At 39.8% G+C, this 16,089-nt stretch overlaps 1 protein-coding gene across 3 annotated transcripts in view; it reads left to right on the forward strand.

Moving 5' to 3' along the window:
- Positions 1-16,089, forward strand: part of Chrm3 (cholinergic receptor muscarinic 3) — a 262,367-nt gene that overhangs the window by 144,853 nt on the left and 101,425 nt on the right. The gene's annotated exons all lie outside the window — the stretch shown is intronic.

Here is a 16,089-nt window from a genome sequence, read left to right on the forward strand (position 1 = left end):
GGTTATTTTTCTTCGTTCTGTCTGTTTATTATGATGGAAAATGTCACGATCTTTAACCACAGTGCTGGATTAATCTATGAGCTATTGCTTTATGTATTTTGATGCTCTGTTATTAGTTGTATTGATGTGTCTTCTTGGAAAATGGACCCTTTATCACTATGAGATGTCACTCTTGCTCCCTATTGCCCTTTTTTGCTCTGAGATCTCCCCTGTTTGAAATTAACACAGATACCCTGATTTCTTTTCATCACTACTAAAATTCTGTTTCTAGCTCCACCCATTTGCCTGAACTTTTTAAGATGTCATTTTTTTTAACCTCTGAGTGACACTCCATTGTGTAAATGGATCATATTTTCTTTATTCATTTTTTTGTTGGAGGGCATCTATGTTGTTTCCAAGTTCTGACTATTACAAATAATGTTGCTAATAACATACTTGAGCAAGTATCCTTGTGGTATGAGGGTACATCTTTTGGGTATATGCCCAAGAGTAATATTGCTGGGTCTTGAGGTAGATTGATTCCCAATTTTCTGAGAAGCTGCCATACTGATTTCCAAAGTGGCTGTATAACTTTGCACTCCCATCAACAATGGAGGAGTGTTCCATTTACTCCACATCCTCTCCAGCATATGCTACCATCCTGAGTGAGATAACCCAGACATAGAAAAAACAAACAGGGTACGTACTCACTCATAAATCAAAGGATAACCAGCCCACAAACCACAACCCCAGAGAAGACAGGAAACTAGGAGGACATAAGTGAGACAAATATGGATCCCCTCAGGAAGGGGAAATAGATAAGATCTCCTGAGTAAATTAGGAGTGTGGATGGAGGGTGAAGGATGGTAGAGAAGTGTAGAGGAGAGAAGGAGAAGGGGAAGGTTGAGTTAGGGGAAGGACAGAGAGAGAGAGAGCAATGAAAGAGATAACTTGATAGAGGGAGCCATTATGGGGGGTAACAAGAAGCCTAACACTGGGGAAATTCCCTGGAAATCACAAGGGCAATCCCAGCTAAAAGTCTAAGCAATAGTAGAGAGGGTATCTTAACTGCCTTTCCCCTGTAATCAGATTGATGACCACCTTAATTGTCAGCATAGAAACTTCATCCAAGTAACTGGTAGGAGCAGATGCAGAGACCCACAGCTAAGCACTGGGCTGAACTCCTGAAATCCAGTTGTAGAGAGGGAGGAGTGATAATATGAACAAAGGAGTTAAGACTATGATGGGGCAACCCACAGAAATAGCTGACCCAGGAAGTGGAAACTCACTGACTCCAGACTGACAGCTAGAGAACCTGCATAAGACTGAAATAGTCCCTCTGAAAGTTGGTGACATTTGGGTAGATTGGGCAGTTTGTGTGGCTACTAGAAGTAGAACTAGTATTTATCTCTGGTGTATGAACTGACTTTTTGGAGCCCATTCCCTATGGAAAGATAACATTGCTCAGCGTAGATACAGAGGGGAGGACCTTGGTCCTGCCTCAAGTGATGTGACAGATTTTGTTGATTCCCCATGGGAGATCTCACCTTTTCTGAGGAGTGGACGGGTGGTGGGGTGGGAAGAACGTGGGAGGAGCAGGAAGATGAGAGGGAGAAAGAACTGGCATTGGTATGTAAAATAACATCGTATTAAAATTTTTAAAAAATTTTAAAATGCTGTTTGTATCTGTTGCTCTGGTTCTTTGTTCCTGTTTTTGCCTCATCTTTTCTTTAACTCTTCTGTGACTTTAGGTGGAGAGCTGATCTCATTTTTTCTCCTTTCTTAGCACACCAGTTGCACCTCTTTTTTTACTGTTTGCCCAAAAGTTTAAACTGCATTGACAGCTTATCTAAGTCCACTTTCAACTAGAGCTCTACCACTCTAATGCAGCACAGGTTGTATGAGTTCCTTATGATGCTTACACATCAGTACATCGCTGCTGTTCATTCTATTTATGCATTATCTATAACCATCAATATGGTTTGCTATTAATATGTTCTGCAAACTGCCATCTGTTAATCATTTAAGAAATAAAATGAAAAAATTCCCTTTATTTATTTTTTTCTTCCCTGAAATGCTTACTTCCTTTCTCTGTAGTTTCTGATACTTTTATTCATTTATATTTTCAACAATTACATTAACAATAGAGTAAAAGAAAGCAATGATGGAAATCAGTTGAGGCTCTCTAAATCTTTCTTTCCCTTGATATCTTGCAAGAGTAGGTAAATGAAGTGATTTTCTAATGTGTGTGTAAAGTGGTACTTGTATGTGTATATGAAGGTGCTATGCCACCATGCATACATGCAGATGCCAGGGGGAGATGGCAAGTGTATTCTTCCATTAACCTCTACCTTAATTTAAGACATGGTATCTCACAGAACTAGAAGCTTACTGTTTCAGCTAGGCTGGCTCACAAGTGAGATTCCTGTCACCACTCTTCAAATCTGGGATTACAGACATGTGTGGCCATGCCTGGCTTTTTTTTTTTTTTTTTTTAAATAAGTGAATTCTAGAGATTTGAACTAAGGTCTGCTTGTTTGCCTAGCAAGCATCCTTATACACTGAGTCTCCTCACCCCAATTATGTGATTCCTAATGTCCCTTCCAATTCTATTTTTCAGTGATTTCAATTTTGTCTTTTCCTCTTGCTTACAGGATTTGCATACAAAATTGTTAATTAAAACTTATCTGCATTGCATCCCACAGTTGTCTGGCATTTCCATTGTCTCTTCAGTCCTTTGCTATCTTTCCAATCTGCCATCTGTCAATTTGCTGACTTGGTGATATTTCCACCACTCAAGCTTGCCAGTTTTGCAACCTCTGAGTAAGACTTGAATCTCCTGATGCAGGATTTTGAGGTTCTTGGCATATAGAATCAGGGAGACAGAGGGAAGCCTTCCACTCTCTGCAGTGTGGTGGCTCACCTGTAAAACCAAGAGGATCAGGGCCAGCAACCTCTGGCCCTGTATTACAGGTGAACTCTGGCTTAAATCCTCATAAATTGTATTTACATGGATTCTTTGGAATTTATAAATAGGAGACATAAAACCCCATTATTTAACTTCTTTTTTGGGGGACAGTGGCAGGGAGGCTTGGGTTCTCTTTTTTTTTTTAATTAAAAGTAGCTTTATATCCTGATTATGAATTCTCCTTTCTCTCTACTCCTCCCAGTTCCTCCACACTTCCCCACCCATCTGGATCCACCCCCTTTCTGTCTCTCATGAGAAAACAGGCTTCTAAGGGACAGTAAAAAAAAAACAAGATATAATATAGTAAAGCAAAAACCAATATATCGGAATAGGACAAAACAAACAGAAGAAAAAGAGCACCCCCTCAAAAAAGTCACAAGAAACAGATATAGATACAGAGTCCCATGTCCCACTCTTTCTTATACTCGGGAATCCCATAAAAGCACCAAATAGAAGCTGTAATATACACACAAAGTACTTGTAAAGTAAAATATATAAACATAAACACACACATATATTAAAATAATAAAAAAAGTTCATTTGTTTTTAAGTTATGACATAACATTATGAGACAAAGAAACTCCAAAGATGCTATTGCATTGGTTTTCTGTTATCCATCTACCTATGGTCATGTAGCCTATTCTATAAATATAGAAGAATGTCATTAGGGATCATTTTATTGCTGTACGGTTTTGGTTTTATTTTGGTTTTTGTTTGTCTTTTAGAACAGTAGTATTTGGTTTTATCCTAGGTTCCTGGGCTGTCTAACTTCAGGTTCTTAGTCACCCAAGAAGTATCAGATATGGGTTCCATCTCATAGAATGGACCTTAAGTCAAATCAGATTTCAGTTGGTTACTCTCACAAGCTTTGTGTTAGCATATCTTGCAGGCAAGATATCATTGTTGATCAAAGGGTTTGTGTCTGGGTTGGTGCTTACATTTCTCTTTTGGTAATGTGCAGGTCTTCCTATACCAAAAACACTAGCAACATAGAGCTGAAGGTTCTGTGTAGGCATCAGATAGACCTCTCCATTTACAAAGAGTTGTATCAGTATTGTCTTCAGCAATTGGGGTCTTGCTGTCAGTTTGTGAAAGGCAACTTGCTGTTTGTTTGTTTGTTTGTTTTGTTTTGTTATTTTGCTACATCCTGGGTTGTTTGGAGATTCCTATGGGACTCCCTTTGACCAACAACTCAATTAGTTGTAACCCAGTCCCAGTACTGGAAGCTTCCTTCCCTTGGTGACAAGAAATGGCCAGTTGTCGTCTTCCCCAGTATTAGGCAATTTCATTTAGATCCCTTCATATATAATTATTTGACATCTTAAAGTTAAGTTCTGAGTTGTGATAGTTGCATCACTTGAAATACATTATGAAATTTAGTTGAGATGCGCATTTGAAGATTTAAAACTAGAAAAACAAATGGTTCAGACACTGGCTTTCTGTTAAGTCCATGGAGACCACGTAGATAACTGGTTTCTATCTGAGCACCTTGCTGATGCCCTCGCTCTTTGTGCCTTCCTCTACTGACTTCTTTCTGTGTGGGACTGCTGTCCATCCATCCTTTCAGATATTTTCTTTGTTCCTCCTTCCATCTCATCCTTATTTCCATTTTGTTTTCTTTCTCTTCCCTCCTTTTTCTCTCCTTCCTTTCCTCCTTCTTACCTCCCTTCCTTCTTTTTGTGTCTTTCTATCCAGTTTTTTGTTCCTTCCATCCAGTTTCTTGTTAGCTCTGTTTAGTTTCTTGTTCCCTCTATTTAGTTTCTTGTTTCCTCTCTGAATGCTTTGCATATTTCCCAGTTTTATATATTTTTTTCTTGGATAATTCCTCTAAGGCTGGAACTATCTGAGATTGACAAGGGCTAGTTCTCTGATTTAAAAGGGGGGGGGCTTTCATTTTCATCTTCATGGAATGGTTTGGTTTGGAAACCTTCCTGCTTTGAGGCTTGGGATTCTCCCTTAGAAAGGAGCAGAGGTTTTTTTTCTTTGTGTATATGGACAGAAAACCATGCTGTGCTCTGTGTGTGTGTGTGTGTGTGTGTGTGTGTGTGTGTGTGTGTGTGTGGTCCTACTGGCCTAAGTTTGACTGCTTTCACAGCACTGGCCCACCTAATATCTTAACAATATCATCCCAGGCTCCCTGTTGCAGCATGCTCTACCTGGAAGTTAACCAGCTCCTTTTCAGTTACTTGCCCTACAATAGCAATAGCCTATGGTTCTCTTAGCATCCATTTAACTTCAGAGGAAAGGATACTATTTCAGTCAAGAAAAACATCTGATTTTATTTGTTTGTAAAGCTAATCATAAAAGCCCTGCATCCTGCACCTGTGCATAATTTCTTTTGTCACTGTCTTCTCTCCCTGGCGCAAAGCTAGGGTGAGAGGAATGCAAATCCTAATGGTCACTGTCACAAAACACTATTCATCAAATTACCACTAAATTTTATTTATTTGTCATTGGGGGTGGGGAGAAGTCAGAGTCCACATTCAAAAGTGATTTCTGTCCTTCTATTGTGGGTTGTGGAATCAAACTCAGGTCTTTAGGCTTGCACAGCAAGTGCCTTCCTACTGAGTCATCTCACTAACCACCCCCAGTACCATTCTGACATGTTACATGTATGTCCTCATTTAACCCTCAAATTAGTAATATGATGAGATGAATACTGTTAGTATCCTAAAGAATAAATGGGGGCTAAATGAGATAATATGTGAATTTAGATGAATATAGATATTATGTGAATATGTATAAATACATTATTGATATGAAGAGTCATTTCCCTATAATTCTTAAATCAAGTCATAGTGTTTTTATTACCATGAATCTCATCTGGGACATATAGAAAAATTAAAAATCAAGGGAATTTTAGCAATGAAATTTTTGATTTTACATTTTGTGAGATTTTTGTTAAGTATAAATATATATATGTATATACATATATATTTACATATGTATACATATATATTTACATATCTATTTACATATATGTATACATATATATATTTATATGCATGTACCTATGGTCACATCTTCACAGGTCAGCATGTGTGAGAGTGTTCCTGTACATGCATAAAGAGGACAGAGGAAAACCCCAGCTGCCATTCCTTAGATAAAACCTATCTTGTTTTCTGAGACAGTGTTTCTCTCTGGGCTGGAACTCACCAACAATGCTGAGCTGGCTGGTCAGTGAACCCCAGGTATCATCTGTCTCCACTTGGACACTACACCACCGTACAGCTCATTCTTTTCTAACTTGCATTCTATGGAATCATATGCAGGTCCTCATGGTTACAAAGCAAGCACTATATTGACTGAGCTATCACTTAGCCCTATAGTTTGAGTTTTAGTTCCATATACACTTCAGGTGGCCACCAGTTTCCACAGACATCTCTCAGGCCTGTATTGAAAGTTTTATTGAGCAAATTTACATTTCATCTGATAGCCCTGAATGAAAGATTCTGCTATGCATGTCAATTCAACTGAGAGAACTTCATTCTTTATAAAGTGCCTTCCATTAGTACTCTAACTCACTGGGAGAGTATCAAATGTACATCATTTCTAAGATTCTTGCTGGTGTGACTTTTGTTAAGTAAACTAAAAAAAAATCAGTGAATATAGTATTGGCTTATGTTTCCCTTATGTAAGAGTCTACTTTGAATCTTCCTGATCAGGTGCACTTCTTAGAGTTGTTGTCAAATGGCAGTTCATCATTGGTCAAATTTCCAAATTCATCTGAAGGGTGTCTCAGCTGCAGCCTTAGAGGAGGAGAAAGCATTCTATAAGAGAGTGTTACAGCCCCACCTCAGAGTTGAACACATTCCTTCTGCCTATGTCCCATTGCACAGAGCTTAGACCATGTTCAATGACAACAGAGGGTCAAAAATCTTGTCTCAGAGGAAAGAAAAATTAATCTGAACTTAAACTCATCTTAGACTATGTGTAAATAGTGTGAAACATCCCACCCACCATTACTAATATTCCAGGAACACCAGTTTCCCAGTTACATGGGTTAATTGCAGAGTTAATCTATTTTTTAGACTTCTCACTACTTTTTTTGGGGGGGTTATTTATATCTGCATCCTAGGACTAAGGATATCCTAGGTAAAAGAGCTCTTGCCTCGTATGGATGAGGCCCTGGATTTGTTCTCAGTGTTAGGGGTGTGGGACAGTGACCTTACTCTTCCTAGCAACTTTGGAAACCTCAGTACAAACAACAACAAGGCCATTCACAGACCTGGGAGTAGAAGATAATTGCCCTAAGCTTCTGTACAGAATAGGAGTTTCCCAAGCCCATTCATCCATTAGAGCATAATACAGCAAAGACAAGGCATTAACTACCATCAAAGTTGATGTCCATCGGGGGTAGAACATTTGACTGTAGAGTTGATGTCCACATAACAACCACATTCTGACATCATACAGTGAGCAAGTTTAGGTTCATGAGAACTATTCCAAAGAAAATGTTCAGTGAACTACACCGCAGTTAAAAGGTAGAAATTTTGTTTTGGATTGCCTTTTTAATTAGTAAAATATAACAAAATATATCAAAAACCATCTGCAAGAATATGCCCCCAAGGAAAAGAACAGCATGTCCACAGCTTGTCAAGATCAATAGCAATCCCTCTAAAGGGGACTGTAGGGCAAGCTCAGTAATATCATTAGCAGATCTGCTGAGCAGGGAAATGGAAAGCAGGCATGGATCTTGGTGCCTCTGCATCTTTGGTGACTGTAGAAATGCTACAGTGAGCAATTCTGGTTTGTTCATCAATTTTCTTTTCTGATCCATGAGATACAATGAGCCATTTTCCCTGTTGTCCTGAGACTAGTTTCACCTTGCAAGATCATAAACTGGGACAGTAGTTGCTGCCAGATCAAAAAAGCTTGAGAGGAAGGAAGAAGGAAAAGTGGAAGAAAGGACAAAGGGAAGGATGGGAAGGAAGAGGAGGAAGTACAAAAGGGAGGAAGGGAAAGAGGGAAGGAAGGAGAAGGAAGGAAGGACAAAGGGGAGAAAGGGATAGGAGGGTAAAAGAGGAAGCATAGACGGGAGAGAGAGGGATAGAAAAGGAATAAGGGAGGAAAGAGGGTGAAAGGAGGCTCAGTGGTAAAGTGCTGTGGCTAAGCCTAAAGACCTGAGTCCTGAGCTTGGTCCCCACAACTCACATGGTTGAAGGAAAGAGCCAACTCCTAACAAGTTGTCCTTTGAACCCCATACCATCATCTGAGTACATGTGCACACATGCCCTAAGTTCAACTAAATAAACAGATGAAAGGGGGCATTAAAAAGACAAAAAGGATAAAAGGCAAGACAGATAGGAAAGAAGGGGGAGGATTCATTGGATAGACACGAAAATGGTAAGAAAACAGGAAATAGATTCTGAACTGTGTAAAGAGAGAAAATGGTAAATCTATAACAACAGCCTCCGGAAAATGTTTAATAATATGCGCGTGCATCTGTAATTGCTGGCCTGTGGTCCTATGAATCTTACTTCAAACTCAAGTTTAAAAACACAAAGCAGAGTTCATTGAAAAGCAGAGGTCAGGACACAGAAGAGGCCCTCCCTCCATCCCTCCATCCCTCCATCCCTCCATCCCTCTATCCCTCCATCCCTCCATCCCTCCATCCTCACTCCTGTCCCTACAGAGCACCCACAGATATCACTGCCCACAGCTCTAATGTCGCCCCCTGCTTCCATTCTCTAAGTTCCATAAAAAATCAAAGATAATAGAAAAAAAAAACATCCAAGTCCTGTGTCCTTTCTCCTTCCTTGACTTTCCCCTCCAGAATGATGGAGAGAGCAGACTATCATTTGTTTCTAGTCACTGAATGTCTTGTGTGTGTGTCCATCAGTGTACTGAGGCACCAGTGATGGACAAGGTAGGCGCTTGGATTAGTGTTTTTTCTGTTGCTGCTCCTGAGGCTGGATAAGTTATGAAGAAGAGTTATCTCAGCTCACGGTTTTAGAAACTAAACTCCAAACTTCATGACCCTGACTCTGTGCTTCCCTTCCTCCCCTGGACTTCATCACTTCATGATAGGCAGCATAAAAGAGAGGGGGGAGAGAAGAAGGAGGGGGGAGGGAGGGAGGAGAACATAAATGAACAACAAAAGCAGAAGAGTAGAAGTCGAGCTTAATATAATAAATCACTCTCTCAGAGGCTGTTGCTTCACTTAAGACCAGCATGGACCTGTTCTTAGGGCAGCACTAATGACCAAATTACCTGGCATTAAATCCCATGCATTCCACTGTGTTCCACATCATTAAAGTGACTCCAGGCTTCCAGCATGTGAGCCCTTGGTGAACACACACCAACCAGATAAAACTACAGCAAGACCACTCAGTCTGTTTCTAGGAATATATAATATTGGCACTTCCTCAAGTGCCAATGTCACACACGAGAATAGGTCATTATCTATTCATTATGTCATACATATGAAGTAACTATTAAGGATAAAAATATTTACAGTATTTCTAATAATACCAAATTAAATATAAAAATATATTAATTATAATTGTTTTAATTTATAATAATTATTATTTTGCTTCATGATATGAAAAACAATTACTATATTCTCTGTCACAGTCAATTTTTTTTTGAGATAGTCTCACTATATAGGCCTGACTGACCTAGCACTTACTGTGTAGATCACACTAGCCTCAAACTCATAGAAAACTACTTGCTTCTGCTTCCCAAGTACTGGGATCAAAGGCGTACACCACCACACCTAGCCCCAACACCAGTTCTTTTTCATTGAAGTTTAGAAAACATTTGTTTCTCTAATGCGAACTCACTGAAGACCTCTTGATTGATTTGTTTCAAGGCTTTTTAAAAGTGGATTGACATGAAATTTAGTATGGAATAATTGACACTCTCATTGACAGTTGCACCTGTAATTTTATTTTAAGGTAAATGTATTTAAATGGCATTTTATTGATAATCCTTAAAAATGACTGTTCTCAGATTTGCCAAGAAAATGTAAGTGTATAAGTTAACTATGTGTCACTGTGACAAAACGTTTGGGATAAACAAGAGAAAGAGAGAGTTATTTAGCTCATGATTTCAGGTGTTACATTCCCTGGTCACATGACTCTGTTGTTTTTGAGTATTTGGCCTGTCACAGCAGAAGCTGTCTCTCTAAGCAGCCAAGAAGCTAAATAGAGAAAGGAGAGGCTGAGTCTAAGCATAGACTCCCATAACTGCAAGGTGAGGACTAAGCCTTTAATATATGGGTTCTTGTAGGACAGTCAAGACCCATACTATTGCTTATGCCCTTCATGACTGTAACTTGAAACTGGGTTCATCATTTGCATTAAGATTGACTGATGCAGCTGCTCTCTGTTCCTCCCTGCCGCTGCCCCCCGCCCAAATGCTGTATTTCACCTCAGTAGTTCTGGGAATGCTTTCTAATTAATCTCTGTGGAGCAGATTCCTTCAGAGAATTGAGTTGGGTGTTTTTTCAGTTCTTGTGACCTGTGCAAATGCATGCTGGACATAGGCAGTAACAAGTTTTCATTTCAGAATAAAGATGGATGCACACAATATTCCTCATAATGTCTCCATTATATTATCTCCTCTTATAAAGTGTTTTAGTTGCCTGCAATAACACTACGCTTCTTGATGAGCTTACTACCAATTCAAAAATTAGAAAAGGCTGAACAGATTAATTTTCATTGAAAGTTGACCATCTTGTGTTAGCATAAACAAAAAATTCTCTTTTGAGATTTTTGGGTATAGTACTTTTCAATTGTTTTTACATTCTTTTGGAATTTAACACACTCGCCACATAAGATCTGATCAATTAACCTTAGTCTGAGCTGAATATAAATATTGTGGCCTTCCCGAAGATAAAATGAAGGTGAATTATTATGATATTTTTACATTAATTGTGTTTGGTGACTTTGATGTTCTGGCACAGGAAACACATTTCTTGACGTCCTTTGGCTAAACACACTTTCAAATTCATCAAAGAAATTCCAAGTGGTGATAATCCCATTGCTGTCATGGGTCACTCTAGGTCCTTCCGTGCTGTCTCTGCTTTGAGCACATTTGTGTTAAATGACTGAAGCTCATCCTTGTGAAAGAGCAATGTGATTGCCCTCCCCCACAGGAATTTAGGTGTTTTCCCTCTCCTCTGGACTTCATCATTTCCATGAGAACTGAAGACAGACACTAAGAAGACAGTCACAGAGGCAAAAGGAGGATGTAAGAAACCAGTGTTTAAATATTTATCTTAGAGGAGAGAAAAACCACACTTGTTAAAGGGTAGAAATTTCATAAAAGTGGCCATGAAACCACTAAAAGTCCTGATGGTGGGCACAGAATAGCATGTCTATGTCATTCATAGACAGTGAATGCAAACTGTAATACATTAGTGAGTTCCAGGTATATCTCCATGCCGTTAGCGGCATCCCTGTGCTCTTGCATATGTGCTTCAGAAGATGTCCATGGTCAGAACTCTCTTCTTACTGGTATCCTATCTGTTGTTGTAGGCCTGCACCCAGGATCCACCAGATCACCCCTTGGGACACTTTGCCCAGCACTATGTGTTAGTAAAATGAGATGAACCAATCAACTATATGATTGTCTCCCTCTCCTTCTCCCTCTCCTTCTCTCTCTTTTCCCCTTCTTGCCCCCACCACTAACTGAACTAAAATGTCTCCAAGAATAAAGCCAATCACCTCTATTGCTATAGAATGCTGTCTTAAGATCAATGTCTGTGCTTATTCAAAGGAATGTTTTAATGGTAATATAGAAAACATTCCTATGATAGGAAGCTGTTTTCTGGCACACAGCAAGCTGGAACATGACAGCAATTGGTCAGCTCTTCCTCTTTGTTCCTGTGGGGCACTGGGAAGCTGTATTCTCAGGTCTTAAAGAAAAAACAAGTTGCCCATCCAGTTCCTCAGCTGTCTGCTTAGTGCACACCTCAGGCTTGAGAAATCTGATTCCTAACTTCACATCCTTTGTCTTTTGACACTTCTGGGTTTTTTCCAAATTCATGCTGAATTTGATAGTTTATATTGATAAAAAAAAACTGACAGAAGCAACTTGAGAGTGAAGGGTCTGTTTTGTCTCATAGTTTGAGTCCATCATGGTTAGGAAAGCATGCTAGAGTTCACAATGGCAGGATCATCTGGTGTTGTCCCTCCAGCCTGATCTCACCAGGGCAACTGGAATGATTCTTGTAAAACATGTGCCATAGGATGCTGCTCAGCCATTCCTGATCAAAATGCTAATTTACAGCCATTGCAGGGACCTGATGTGCTGTGTGACTCTTCACTCCTGCATTTCACCATCAACACCTAGAATCATCCTCTGGCTTCTTGCTTTACCGATGTTGGCTTGTTTACTGTGTATCTACTATGCAACTTTTCCTGGGGATACATAAAAAGCTGTTGACTTTTCACCCCAGATAGAGCACTGATGACCCTACCTAAGTCTGGTTTGGCAAATCAGTGAATGCATTTACTGGGTTACTTCACCAAAACTCCCACCCCACCCCAGCATTCATGGAAAACTTCAAAACTGTGTCCCTGGAGGTCCCTGCAGAACTTACAAGGCAGCTCAGTCATGGGTCTCTTTTCTGCTGTCATTCACCGCCTATCAAACTGAGAGAGGGGCTTGGGGATCTTGAAAGTTTCTGAGCTTTGTAAGTTTGGTGAGCTTTCTGAGTCTTATGAGTTTCCCTTCCCTTTCCTCTCTCCATGGAAGTAATATTCCATTTCATGGAAAATAGCTACCCTATAGTCCCCATGCCCACCCATGGTAGAGGGGAAGTCTCTTTCTGTGGTTGCCTTCATAGGGTACTCTTGAGTCTTCGTCTGTGCTTAGTATCAGCTTATCAGAGATGCCAAAATTGAAAGCCCTTCTCTACAAGTCATCCCTTTCCCTCTTTTTCCTATATCCCTAGCACATAGAAGCATGCCTGTCATATATGTGAATATATGTTAAAGGAGTGAGAAGTACAAAATGGGACTGTCCCTATTCACTATGTCAAACTGCTCCATGCTCCAGAGCCTTGGGGCAAATTGTGGCTCTGTGAAATACCAAAGGGCAATAAATACTCTGCCAACCTCACTTTATTCATTACATGAAGAAGGACTTGCTCTAAACTCAGAAGTTATTGAAGATAAGACTATCACTCTACACGAAATGCTATGGATAATTGGAGAGTCTGTCAACCATATGGAAATACCAGATGGTCAGGAAAGTTATGCGTGTATATATGTGTGTTTCTTGGGATGTGTTCCAGGGCTTCACACATGCTAAGGAAGCCCTATGCCACTGAGCTGAATGCTCAGCCTCTGAAAGTTTGTGTTAATATATAACTTATGTGTAGGCACATATGTATAAGATTACTCATGGAGGCCAAGAGAAGGTGTTGGTTTCCCCTGGAGGGGGTTACAGGTGGTTGTATGAGATATTAACTCCAGTCCTCTGGAAAAGCAACAAGCACTCTTCACCACTATTTCTCCACCTCCTGGTTCATGTGTTGAGAAGTATATTTGGAGGCATTTTCATTGAAGGTTGTTCAACACTGTTACACAGTGGAGCTAGTGTAAAGAAAGACTGAACCTTAGGAAGCAGATATATTTCAAAGAGATGATGAGGGGTCAAGCCATTGAAGGAAGCACAGAAGAAAAGACCTGGGGTGTTAAAAGGCAGAATGATGAAATGTCAAAGGAAGAAGAGTGCTGAATGACAAGCAATTTCACAGACTGAAGCAAAGCATAATAGACCTTCTGGAAGACCACTGGTCTTGGAACTTAAAAGGTCAATAGTAGTTCCAAAGTACTTGAGTACAGTGAGACTGATTGTGGAAGAGACAGCTGGGACAGTCAGTGTGATCTGGATACAAGCCAGGAACAAGACTGAGACACATTGGTTCGATAAAAAAGTGAAAGATCTACAACAACTTAGAGTAAGTGACCAATGGATGCTACTTCCTAAATGGAACATTTGTATCCCTGTTCCCGTGTCTTGGGGAACATTAACAACTATAAAAGAGCCAAAGAAAGGGGCAGAATACTGTGAAATGCTGCCTTTCAGGCATGGCATGGCAATTGTACTCTTGAGTTCACATTAGCTGTGACCAACATTCAATTATGAAGGGGAAAATTCATGAGAGTCTTCCCATTCTTGGGGATTCATAGGCACTTAATGGTTGCTGGGGAAGGGACTCAGAGTATGCCTTCTGAAAGAGAGAGGAACATTTTCCTCAGTAGTATAGACTCCTTTGAGTAACTCCCCACTCATGTTTCTGTAAATAAGCTGAGTGAAACTCAGTGAATTACCAAGAGATTGAAGAAGGAGGAAGAGGAAGAAGTAGAGAGAAATCTCACTTACAATGAGCAACATGGAGATTTTATTCCTTTTTCTTCCCAGAGGTTAGGAACCTCCTCACACTATCACTTGGCTACCTCTCAAGGAATCACTCATCCTGTTTTTACACTTCTCCACTTCAGGGTGTCCTTACCTTTGTTGTCACTCTGGATGACATAGCTCCAGTGACAACAGGAAAAGAGATTGCGTCTTGACCGACTTCTTGCTTTTTCTGCCTTGTCTGTTTTTCTGTGACTGTGCAGACTATTCTGTCCTCATATGAAGATGTCATCCTGCACAGCATCAAACTTTAAGAGCTTCAGGCATCCCTGACCTCTGGAGCAGACTAGGTTATGTGAAATACTGTAAAGCCTTCCCTCCCTTTCAGCTCTCAATAGACTCGTGAATTAGGACCCACAGAGTCAAATGAGAGCATGGGGAAGGTCTCAAAATAAACAGGTGTCTATGCTCATGGACTTACCCTATCATGAGCCTTGGAACCTAAGAAAACGGCTTTTTAACAGTCTTCCTAAGGTATATTTTTAATTTCTTCTTCACATCAGGTAGACTTTCCTATTTTTTTTTCAGTTGTTATCCCCTGTATTAGTAGTACTTACAGGAATTGGGGGTTGCTAGAAGTCTGGAGATTTTGTCAAGTGAGCTGACAATGTGAGAAAGAAGATTGGGCTGGGGAGAAGGGTGACTTGAGGAAATGTTCGCCTTGTATGTACAAGGAACTGAGTTCAAGTCCCAGAACTTGTCAAAAGCATGGCATGGTGGTGTGTGTTATTATAGTCTCAGCTCTGGGGAAGCATAAACAGTAGGATTTCTGGTGCTTTCTAGTCTAGCCTATTGAACTAGAGGTCAGTGAGAGAGAACTTATCTCAAGAAGAAAAAGCTAACAGTTCCTGAGGAATGACACCATGTATCCATGCAAACTCACACATATGTGTATTTATACCTATATAATATACATTTACTTATATAAGTGTATAAGTATACTTACTTATATAATATACACATACATACACACACAAATAAGTAAATAAGATAAGAGTATAGCCATTGTTCTCATCCTCCATAGCACTGCAGTCATGATGAGAAATATTGAGTGTGTGATAAGTAGTGTTGGGTTTCCACAGAGCTAATTCATTGTTACTTTCTTATTCCTAAGTAGATACCCTCTTCACCCCACCTTAGCTGCCACAGTTCCAGAACCCCATGATATGATCTATCTCTACTTATTTACCACCATGTTTAGTCAGAGAATGTGGACACTTGAAGGTCTCTAGAGGTTCCCTTTATTGATTCTCAACTTGCATAGGAATTATCCGGGGCAAGTCTGGCTCCATGTTTATATAGTGACATCAGGCATAATTATATTCTTCACCAACTCCAAGACACACTGACACATTATTCATGGACTACAAGTTGAGTGGCAGGTTCTGATGGGTGTGCCTTTTGGGGAGTTTGCCTGTCCCTGTGAGGTAACTGTAGGGACCTAGAACCACAAAATGATCATAAGTTATCTTCCTGTATTGTTAAATATAGATGGAGATCAACTATTTAGAAAGTATATTAACATATAACACAATATAAATCCAATTAAAATATAAGAAAAATTTATAGAATCATTGTTTTTCATTGTGGTCCCCATTTTTGTTATTTTCTTGCTTCCAGTTAGCCTCTATGGCATTCATTAATACCATCTGCTGTTAGGGGTGCTTTCAAGGAAAAGTTTCAAAAGGTCTAAGCTGGTAGATCAATGAAGAAGAGAACCCCAGGGATATTCAAAGTGCTAGTTAGCCTAATATTAAAATTTTAAA

Source organism: Phodopus roborovskii, unplaced genomic scaffold (assembly GCF_943737965.1).
Source record: "Phodopus roborovskii unplaced genomic scaffold, PHOROB, whole genome shotgun sequence".
Lineage (NCBI taxonomy): Eukaryota > Metazoa > Chordata > Mammalia > Rodentia > Cricetidae > Phodopus > Phodopus roborovskii.